This window comes from Sander vitreus, chromosome 2, assembly GCF_031162955.1.
Source record: "Sander vitreus isolate 19-12246 chromosome 2, sanVit1, whole genome shotgun sequence".
In the NCBI taxonomy this organism is placed as follows: domain Eukaryota; kingdom Metazoa; phylum Chordata; class Actinopteri; order Perciformes; family Percidae; genus Sander; species Sander vitreus.
Genome location: NC_135856.1, coordinates 30,951,548 through 30,963,578, shown reverse-complemented (window position 1 = coordinate 30,963,578; position 12,031 = coordinate 30,951,548).

The following is a 12,031-nucleotide window of genomic DNA, read 5'->3' as shown; positions in this document are numbered from 1 at the left end:
GCCACAGGCCGGAGAGCATCTCCACTCGCAAGGCCTGCTTTCACAGCAGCTTCTTTCCAGCCGCTGTCAGACTTGCACAGGACATTAAAGTGGGAAGACCATATCACACCCCACACCTGCAACAATAGCTGTGGAAAAAAATAATAATTCAGTGTGCAATAACAGAATGTGAAAAATCTCAGGTGCGATAATGTCTATATTCACAAGCAGTTTTTATAGTGTATGTTTCTGGTAATACTTTAATTTATCTTACAGCGGTTTTCTCTTTTACATTGTTCTTCTACTTTATATATTTTTATGTCTATATAGTTTCTTTTTTTAGAGCTGACACAAAGAGCAATGCACAAAAATCCCAATTTACCTGTACAGCCCTGTACCTGTGCAAAACAAATGGCAATCAACATCAATGCTATTCTATTCTGACTACATGCACGGCAGTAAAGTGTCACATCACTTATCCCTCTCCAAGTAGGACATCTTGTAATTGCCTGAATTGAATATTCATGTTCCAGCTACCAGCCCTACTCCACTTTCTCGTGCTCTCTACAAATAATCAAAAATACCATTTCATTTCCCCAGTCAGCCCCGGGTCATGTGCTGACGATGAGATGGAAAACACAGCGTGTCGTTAAGCTGCCAGCTAATCAGTGTTGGCTAGTAATCCCCCCCTCTTTCCGTCATGTCTTCCAAACGGCCCCTTCCCTCCCTCCCTGCCTCCCTCCACCACCTCCACTTCTGCCGCTGCTGCTGCTGTAGTCAGCCTGAGAGATGGATGGCACAGTCCTAATCACCCCCCGCAGTGCTCTGTCAGCATGGCTGCAGGCCGCTCTTAACATTTACACCACATGATCACACACGCACACACACAATAAACACAAGCCAATAAGTGCGAAAATCTACTCTCACTCCTCTCCCTCTCTCTTTTCTCATCCTTCAGCTTCCCGCCCTCCCAGCCTCCCTGTGCCGTGCCCAAGGCCCGGCACACACCACCACTCCTCTCGCTGTCACCTCGGATGGATGCAGTGGGATGCGGCTATGTCCTGAGGACTCAGGGAGGTAGTCCTCCTCCGCCTCCTTCTCTCCCTCCACCTCCTCACGCAGCGCCTTCCTGCCTGTTATCTCCAGGCGTGGATTCTCATCAGCCTGCACAGTAGCTCTGGCTTCCTGGCGTCTCACCACCAGAGGAGCCGGGAGGGAGGCCGCTCCTATATATCAGCAGCGTCTCATGTGGTCGACTTCAAGGCCCCTCTCAGGCAAGCTTTCAGTCAAGCCTACATTGAGGCACACACACACACACACACACACACACACACACACACACACACACATGCATTCATTTTAAGAGTGTAAGAAGTGCAGATTTTAGTGTGACACTCAGATCGTTCCAGAGCAGCTACAATGGAAACATGTTCCGCATCTGAAATACTAACAAGTGTCAGTCCCTCTGAATCAAAGACCAGGACTCATTCTACATTTTGACTCTTTAAACTTAAACATTCAACACAGGGGAAAATCAGTCATGAAAGAGGCCGAGAAACCAGAGCCTCCCTAAGAGCAGCCTCAGTAGACCAGGGTCTCTATTTATCGAAATGCTAAAATCCTTCCTGAAGATCTCTGCTGGTACCTCCTAAAGACATGACGACACATCCCCTGTGGAGGATGACTGGAGTGGCGTGTAGGACATCCCATAGAACAACTCTGGGAACGCTAAATCAGTGCAAGGGCAAGGACACCGGGCCAAGAAACTGAGCAAACTCGGTCACTCTGTCCCACTGAGGAAGAGTTGTATAAAGGCTTCTGTGTAAAATAAGAAAAATAATCCCCGGTGATGAGGGGCCACAGGGGCCCAGGTTCCCTGCATGTTAAGTGGATATTTGTTGAGGGAATATATCAACTCGGCCTTGTGTCAAACTCCTGTTTTAAGGGCTTTATGATTTCAGTTTTTATTGTACAACATGGGGCATATTCCTCAATAAAGTTGTGTTAAATCAAATCACCAGAAAATTAACACAGATTCATTATTATTCCGGCTATTGGTTGCACTAGACTTTATGGGAGCTTGGAGGCAACAGGGTACATACACATTGCACAGAGGGTGGTAGGTTCAGTAACAACAGTACATGTTTGCCCTGAGGCCCCCTAATAGGTTAATCTGGCCCTAATTTTAGCTTTGATTTAGAGACATCATGTATTTGACAGAAAGCACGTGTTACAAACTGGAAGCGTGGAGTTTGAAAGAAATTTGAAAGGGCATTTACCAGAGAGGGAAAGTCCATGAAACATTGCATTATGGGAAGTGTACGATCCAGCATTTTTAGAGCTTGACAAGTACTAGGGACTAAAAAGGTTATATCTCGGGTTTTAATGTGTCTCTCACATGTCACACCACTTGAAACCACTGGAGTACTCTATTAATGTAAATGTGTGTACCGGCTCTGCATCGCTAAAGCTGTGAGTACAAAAAAAGCTGCAACTCTCATTTTATCCATAGATCAACTTACATATACGCTGGGGTTTGCCACCCCTGCTACAGTGTGGTGTTACATGACAAGACATTTCTGAACCCTATTCAAGATGCTTTTCCAGAAGACTTTGATGATATTGTTGACGGGAGCTACACCCAAAACATTAAAGCAACACTAGAGCACTTTTCCTGCTTCGGTCCCCCTACAGGTTGGAAGCAGAATTGTCCATTACCGCTGCCGTAATGTCTTATTATGTCTCATTCAAACTACAGATCCGCTACCCGATCTGGCAAACAGCGGTAATGGACCATTCCGCTTCCAACCTGTAGGGGGAGCGAAGCGGGAAAAGTGCTTTAGTGTTGCTTTAAAGGCAGTTACACACCAGGCCGATAATCGGCCGTCGGACAGTCTGGCGAGGTCAGTGACTCGAGTCTGTTCGGTGTGTTCCGTGCCGTCATCCGTTGGAGGAGCCGTCGTCCTTCATTTTGGCCGACCTGACATGCTCAGTCGGAGACAGGGCAGTCGGGACTCACCCGGAAATGGCGAGCGGGATGACCGTGACTAAGCCTCTCAAAATCTGCCAAAAATCTTTTAAACTGACCTTTGTCGATCTGAAATGAAGACAGATTCAGCAACTGCATGGCCTATTTCTCGCTTAAAATGATTGTAAAGATTTACAAAGAATACATTTACGGCATTTCCTCTCTAACTGGGACGTTTTGAGTCCGACTGTTGGGGATTGCTATTGACGAAGTACACGCAGCGATACACGTGGTAAGAGCAAATGACTTAACCTTGTATCCAGCTAATTTAAATAGCTCACGTTACTGTATTGTGTGAACAGTTAACTTCATTTAATATGGTATGTGGCGTTTTCTTTTGCGGGGTGCAAATGTTCCACCTAAACAAGTTCCTTCCCGAGACTATTTTGCAGAGCCACCGTTGTTGCATCCGGAGCTTAGCGCCGCCCAAGACGATTGTGATTGGTTTAACAACAGCTCAGTCAACCCAGAGCGTTGTTTTCTCCTATCCTAGAATGTATCTGTGGTGTAACCAGACCTTACTCCACAGCGCTGCTGGCAAACTTTTAGATGCACAATATTTCTTGCGGATAAACAAGTTTAGCCCAATCATTCAACCGCTAGTAAATAGGAATGTAAAATTGAATAACTGAACCACAGTTTTTTTTAAAATATATTGTGAATTTCAGTCTCTCATTTTATGCAGCTGCGTGGTTCCAGAAAGCCTGCAAGCACATATAGGCTCATATATATATATATATATATATATATATATATATATATGCTTTTCATATTTATTTCCATGAACTATTTTCAGCAGCAGCCATCCTGCCATCATGCGTATTCTTGTTCTTAAGATACCTGAAACTCTCTGATCTTTGCCAGCCAGCATCTCTCTGAAGCAGCTCCCTTTTTAAAGTCCTCCTGCTGTTCACTGAGCTTGTTTTAGCAGCTCCTCTCTTCTTTCGAAGAATTGCTCCTTTTCTGACAGAGGGCTCCTTTTTGAAAACCTCCTCTGGCGGCCAGCTGCTGTCTGAAGCGCCTGCTCCCTGCAGACAGCTCTCTCTGGAAGCTCCTCTCCAGAGTGTCACATTCGGATGTCCACTCGTCCTTTTTTTCCGGTTCAGAGTTCCACCTTCTGGCTCGGAAGGGTCAGGTCCTGATGGTGGGCTTTTGTGTGGGCTCCTAGCAGGTTTCCACCCTCTTGAAGTCCTTCTCTTTCACTTTCAGCTGTCCCTGAAAGTGGCTCACCTCCTTCTGCTGCCTGTCCTCCATCCCCTGCTGCTCTGCGGCCTTTCTCAAAATCTCTGCCAATAATGGCTTTTAAAACCGACTGTTAAGTTTCTCAAATTCTTCAATCCAAATACCTTGATCCTTGTGAGAGTGAATATTTTGCTGAAGGGTGCACATCTTTCAGCATCAGTTGTTTGATGGCCATGTCCTCAACGGCTTTCCTTACAGGCCTGTTAAAAGAATTCCTGTTGTGGATCATGAAAAGTGTTTCATTTTGATGGGTTAGTAACACATAAGAGGAAAGAAATAATATGTTTAGGATCCTGAGAGAAAATAGATCCACACCATATGGGGGTTTCTTATTTCAGGAATTAGAATGTTATTTTCTTTCATTTCTGTCTGAATTTAGGTTTGTGTCTAGAATATATTATTAGATCATTCCAGTTTTTAGTTGACTTACTTACTTACTTACTTACTCACTCGCAAAAACAATTACAATCTAACCAGGAATGAATGAAATGAAATACTGAAAAACTGTAATGAGAAAAAGTTAAGAGACCCTCCCCCTTTTTCTGACCCCCCTCAAATCAATTCAGTCCATTGTCCATTTCAGTAACAAAATGAACTTAAATGTAAAGCACATATGGATTTAAATGGCTATTTTTAAGCAGCTGTAAATACCGTTTTATGGTGTTTTTTGTGTTTTTACAATGATGGGAGAAGGCCAGGACTTGTGGAAAACTGTGTGTCAGCATAAGAGACATGTCTTTAGTTTTTTTTATAGGCTCTCCTTCGGCATGACATTCACATAATTTGAGTTTGTTTAGCTTTAAATCAATTGGCCGTCTGGTTATGACATGTTGGAGCTCCGTTTTGCTTCGCACCTCTCCGTGTGACTTCCTCGCGTGCCTTCATTTTCCCAGGATCTCTGCCAGTCAAATGAATCCCCTGCCTGTTCTACCTACTGTATGCACACACGCGCCTCTGTCTATGCGGTGCATGCACATGACTGATCCCCTCTTGACCTGTTGACCTGACCGTCAATGAAACCATGTGCCCACTCCGAAGCGGCCTCGGCCCAGCTGCTGTCTCTGTCTCACCTCCAGCCTCCCCACCAGCAACACACGTGTCGCCTACAGCGCTCCCTGCCAGACACGCAGTCATATATCCATGGGCGCCGTTGGCAACGGAGGTGCAGCAGACAAAGAACTCCTGTAAGGGCGCCTGGGTAGCTAACCTTGTTGAGCATGCGCCCCATGTTACAAAGGCCCTGTCCGTCCTTAACGCAGTGGCGGTAGGTTCAATTCTGACCTTCGTGTCATTCCCCCTCTCTCGACCCCTTTTCGGTCTTCGGCTGTCCTGTCTAAAAAAGAAAAGGCCTGCCTAAAATGCCCAAAGAATAACCTAAATAAAGAAAAAAGAAGAAATACAACTCCCAGGAGCCATTTAGTGGCCAGTAAGCGTGAATTTATGGTTCACGCAGGAAAGGAGAGGCACTGCTGACTGCAGATTGACCACAAATAGTTGGAAAATTCATAGATGTAGTTTCAGTGTGTGTGTGTGTGTGTGTGTGTGTGTGTGTGTGTGTGTGTGTGTGTGTGTGTGTGTGTGTGTGTGTGCATGCACACTGCGTATAAGAGAGGCTTAACCCACGTCATTATCAACGCAGGATCCATTATGTACTTTTCAGCTGTGAGTCACGGAGCACAGCGGTCACTGCTCTAACACTTATGAATGGTACCTGCCTCTGATGCTGACACACACACACACACACACACACACACACACACACACACGCACACACTAAAACACACATCAATAACACGCCTAGATAAGAGTCTGAGTCACTGTGATGCACATCTTCCCCTCTCTCTCTCTCTCTATCTCTCTGAATGCACAGGAGACGCAACCAGCTTGCGTCGTGAACAGGAGCACCGTTGACGTAAGCAGGAGGACTCTTTAGAAAAAGCTTGAGCAAAACCTCCCACGAGACTCATTTCACCCATGAGTCATGTGCACCTATTAACTCGGTGCGTCGTGTCAGATTAAATAAAACTTCAACATCAGGACTGCGTCTTGAATCTCTAATTGCACGCTGGTGATTTATGTGCAGCTCTCGCTTTGTGCATCTCTCAAGCCTTTTGAATAACACTCAAAGGAGGGGATAATGAGTGTGACTTCATGAATCCCAAAGAATTGACTCTTGTCTCCTCGGCAGGTTAAAAACTTTTGTCACACGCCAGCACACGTTGGGAAATCAGATTCTTTTAGGGCAGCTCCGGAGATTAGATTTCCCTTTCGTGGCTGCTACATTTTGACACCTAAAAGCATATACTAACACGACATATAAAGATCCAGCCCAGAAGTCATCCAATCAATATGAAAAAAAAGACTGAAAAGTGAGTGATCAATATTCCCATATATATATATATATATATATCAGAATCTGCATTTGGGGGAGGGGGGGCATATCATAGTGGGGGGTCTGGGTGTCCTCCCTGAGGGAACATCTTAATTTCCTGTATTCGGATACACTTTTATGCACCAATTTACGGTGGAAATACTTTCATTTAGCCTATGTGAAGAAGGAAAACACAGATGACAATTCAAAATATATCAAAAATATAATAGAAAGTATGTCGTTGCGTGTCATTGTGCATTTCTAAGTGGCTATATGGAAATCCTGGAGCTTTCTTAGTGGGTATACTGCGTATACCTGCGTATCACATAGACTACAGCACTGAGTTTACAACATTATGAATCCAGTTCTCCTTTTTTTCCCCACTCACTATGCATTACTGTTACCAAAACCAATAACATGACATCATACGTGCAGATTGAGGTGCACTGACACCTGCAGTGGTGACTCACTTGTTTGATCTATGTAACAGAAAGCTAAAGTCCCAGCTGAGAACATACTGTAGATATTGTTTTATACCTATGGCTGAGAATATAACATGACAACCAGCGACATGGAGTGATGACAGTTTGGATCACAGCTGCACCTTTGCACTGTTCTTTGCACTGTTCTGTCACATTTTCAACAGCTTTAGATTTGAAAAGGGTTCATTAAAAACAAACATGGCCAAGTCCATTTTTTTTTTTCAGAGCTAATAGGGGAACATCATTCAGCTGATGTTCAAATCTGAAAATGTCAAAGAATGGAATGATTTGGTTTACATAACAGAGTCCATTATGCATTCTCTTACAGCAGGTGCTCATTTTATATTTCAGGATTATGAAATGCCACTTCAGTGAATTCAGTTCTTAATGAATCACAACATAAGATGTGTATTCATGACAAAGTGACTCTCCTCTCCAGTTCCTTCTCCTGAAGTTAAAAGAGTCTTGCTGATTTAGGGCTACATTGCTATGCTCCTTATGAGTAAATACACTGTGTCCTTATGCATATCCTTCCCACTGGACTTGTGTCATGACACCTTGTCTCCCTTCCATCCTCCTGTTTTTCCTCTGCTGTCATTTGATCTGTTTGAGCTGTGACGCAGACAGAGTGTCATTTTTTCCTACGTGGAAATGTCATCTTAATCAGATGTCCTCAATTGCAGGGGGGGGGGCAGTGGCGTCATCTGATCCATGGGTCCAAGTATATTTGCCTATAAACATCAGCTTTCAGGTTCACCAGCTGTTGCTCCTCCTCGCTGTAATTGCAGCAAAAATAGCCCTTCAATAACACTGAGGATTTTCAGTTCTTGGTTTCAAATCTGAAACTGTGTGGTGAGTTTCCTTTCTTTCATTTTTTTTATAATTATTTGTATTATTTCCATCAAGAAATGATACATATACCAGCATACTGTTTAATTTCATACTTCAATCAGAGTACAACTCCTACTAGTAACAGTATTCCTCTGCTCCACATTTTTGACACAAAACCCAAACACACACCAACACACAGTTTGACACACAAACCCAACTAAGCCACACACACACACACACACACACACACACACACACACACACACACACAAACAAACACACTTGGTTTCCAGCTCTCAGTCGCCATAGTCCTTATTTCTTAGCCATTCAATTTACAAGGCTTCATATAAGTCCTGCCGCACCTTGTTGAATTGTTTCCTTTTGTTCCTGTGCTGAGTTTCTGTCCAGCACAACACATTTACTGTAATTTATGCCCCTGCGTCAATATGATGCTCTGAACACTATTGTTTAAAACAATCCTCTGACAAAGAGATTTTCAACATTTTTAAGAAAGCAAAACCTCTCCATTTCTGCTTCCTTTTTCACTCCTCACAGTGATGTCATTAACAGTTTTCGTCCCTTCAGTCACTGTTTAAAATAATCCCTTTTTCTGTTCCCTTGATGACAAAAAAAATAATATATATATATATATATATATATATATATATATATATATATATATATATATATATATATATATATAATTATTATTTTTTTAGATGAGTTTGTTCTCATCTAAAAAATGAGTTTGTTCGTGCGGAGGAGAAACTGAACATCACTGTCTTATCTAACTGAAGTCTAAAAGGTGCAGGTGTGGAGTTAGGCTGACATTTAAAACTGAGCAAATGACTGCAAACAATTCCAGAAGAGCTACAGCTGAACAAGTAATGGGCTAAATGATTTATTTCCAAATATTTATTTCCCCTTTTGAATTTACTGGGACTTTGAATTTCCCCATGGAGATCAATAAAGCATCTATCTATCTATCTATCTATCTATCTATCTATCTGTCTGTCTGTCTGTCTGTCTATCTATCTATATATATATATATATATATATATATATATATATATATATATATATATATATATATATATATATATATCTATTCTATCTATCTCTTATAACGCCCTTACCTCAGTAGGTTTGATAGAGTATTAATGTCAGGATGTATAGTCTAATGTGAAAGGGATTAAAGTTCAATTCCCTCCATTCAGAACAAGCTCCTTCCTCTTTCATTTCTTGTGAATTTCTCTTTCATCTCTTTTACTGTAGGGAAGTGATCATCTTCAGCAAGTCCTTGCATGACCATTTTCATATCCATAAATTAAAGAATTAAGAGTCAGAAAGGGATCGTCATATTTTCCTGAGAAGCACCTCTGAATTTCTATTTTAAGTGATGATCTAGGATGGAGATAAGTGTGCGGTTTTACATCGGAATTGTTTATTAGTGTAGGATACTCAGAAAACACCAGACCTGTTTGTTCGCCTCTGACACGTTCTTTTGAATTTTGTTTGCTTTTTCTTTTCTTTTTTTTAAATAGATATAGTTTCCCTAAACTATGCTCCATTTAACATCGAAATATCATGAAATGAATCGTGTTTTAAACAGCTGGAAAACACTGGCATGCTTTGGAGCTGAATATGTTCATCTTTGCTGACTTTCGTTGGATTTGAACGCATTACAGCTGCACTGTGGACTGTGCGCGAGACTCCGCGGTGCTGCTCAGGTGAAGGTTCTGTGCGCACGGTACCATTAATAACGCACGCACGTGCGGGATCACATTCCATCCGACTCTGGAGCACGTGCCATGTTCCAAAGCTCTTAACATTTAGACGAAACTGTCGCCTGAGCGCTGTGTATATAGCCAGCCATTGTTCCACTGCTTAGATATGATGTCTGATTAGCCTAAATACAACAGCCTATCTGATCAATACTGTTATCTGTGTGTGAAACCATCATGTCTGGGGTCGGCCGCCGAGGTGAGAGGGGAGCAGCAGGTGACATTTGGACGGCTGAGTGGACGTCTGATAAAAGCTTCCTAGCTTAAGGGTTTACAATTTCTTAAGAGTTTTCTTCCATCGACCCATTTAGCTTCTAATTGACCACAGTGTTTCTTTGGATCGTCCTTCATTTAGGAATGACGCAGCTGAATTAGCAGACTCCGTATGCATGGCTTGTGCGCGCGCCGAGGCTGCTGCGCGCGAGCCCCGCCGTGCCGCAGAGAGCGACACGGCCAAGAGAAATGGATGTTTTGACAGTCGGCGTGCTTAAGAACGGGTACTTAAAGCAAAATAGGCAAATGGGAATGTGCTGTGGTCGTTCATTTCATGTGATATCTCACCGCCGATTAGCACTCACTGCCTTATAAGGAAAGACAGTCGTGCCTTTCTGCAATAGGCCGAGCGCTGCAGCCTGCGGGAAGCCTGCACTTTAACCCTCTCACTGCTGAATTTTATTTGGTCCGACCCGCATGAAACAATGCAACGAGGGCTTTATTTGACAATTTCAGATTTTTATTTTGAAAGCAATTCATCGAAAATGTATCCCTGCTGTACATATAAGTCTAATGTATAACAATAAACAGCTGGATATATAGGAGCCAATGGCAGTAAGCAGATGGATATGTGATTTGTAACCCTCTCTTTGTCCAACTATAATTTTAACCTTCACTTAGCCTAGGTAAAAACCTTGGGCTCTGTCATTTCGAATCAGAACTCCCAGAGGTGTGTGTGTCCATTCCACGTCAGGCCTAAGCTGGTTCATACCGTGAGTCATGTCTGCACGCACTTCGTGCCAAGTGATAACGGAACCGGCTGGTGCCTGTCATGCCGGGGCTCCGCAGTCAAAAATAACCCCGCTGGAGTTAAAAACCGGTGGGGTGAGAGCCCCCGGCGGGCAGGGGGATGCTGACCTACATTGGCTGCCACACAACCAGGGGGCTATCATTTAACACCGCGAAAAACAATCCATCAGAAAATCCCCGCGACACGGTGCCATGTGAAATGTCATCTCTTTGTGTGACCCTGACTCAGTGAGGATGTGGAACATCTATTCATTGTAATGCTCATAACAGCAGCCGGGCTCTCCCTGCAATTTAACTTAACACGAGCAATGATTCATGGCGCATTATCATCCTACAGAGGCGGCTCAATCCCACACCAGCAGCGTTTGATTCCCCAGGACTCCCCGTGATAGACGAGGCCTTGTTATATGGCGGCGGGGATGAATCAATGTCGAACAGGCTCTGGCCTTGACGTTGGTTGGGCCTACCGTGAGTTTTCAGGTAGAATAATTCGTTTTGTGATATTTAGTGTCTTATAATTACAAGTGAACCCAGCTGTATGCCTATCATGTGCCCAGCGCATAAATAGCCTACATTTTGGATAGCTCTGTAGGTAGTAGGCTATATGGCTAGCTACAGATAGAAAAGAAGGCTATCCCAAACGAACCCAGCCTGATGTGTTGTGAATGAAAATACAGACTAAAGCAAAAGGCCTTGACACGCTGCAACGTTTGAGTTAGTGAGCAGCACTTTAAGGCCACCGCGGTTTAGGATAAACCGCTTTCTTCTTTCATAGCACCCTCTTGCAGTTGGATCTCGCGTCACATCCAGCGACACAAGAGGCATACATGTTGCGTTCAGGGTCTCATCTAAGCTCGTACTTTGTATGATCATTATCTGTGTGCGGATTCCTGTGCCATTGAAGTATACGTGTAGCTTTTATTTTGAACCAAACACAACATTAGCTAACACATTGACGCACCTTCTCTGCCAGATAGGGTAGCCTATCTGTAAGACCCTGTGAAATCAGCTGGAACAAAAAACGTCACATTCTTCCATGGTACAAGTCTGGATAGCCTGTAACAATTGTGTTTTCTGCATAGCAAAGAATAAGTGTGTGCACCACGTGTCAACATTAATGTTTATTTTATGCAGAAACTGACTAAAGGTGAAATAAGGCAGTAGTTCCTAAACTTTTTCATGTCAAGGACCCCTGGATAAGATTTGCTTTTAGATGTTTTATTACAGAAAGTGTATATAAAAGCTATGTCCAAAATAGTCATACATTCTGTTACTGTGTTACTTATGGATG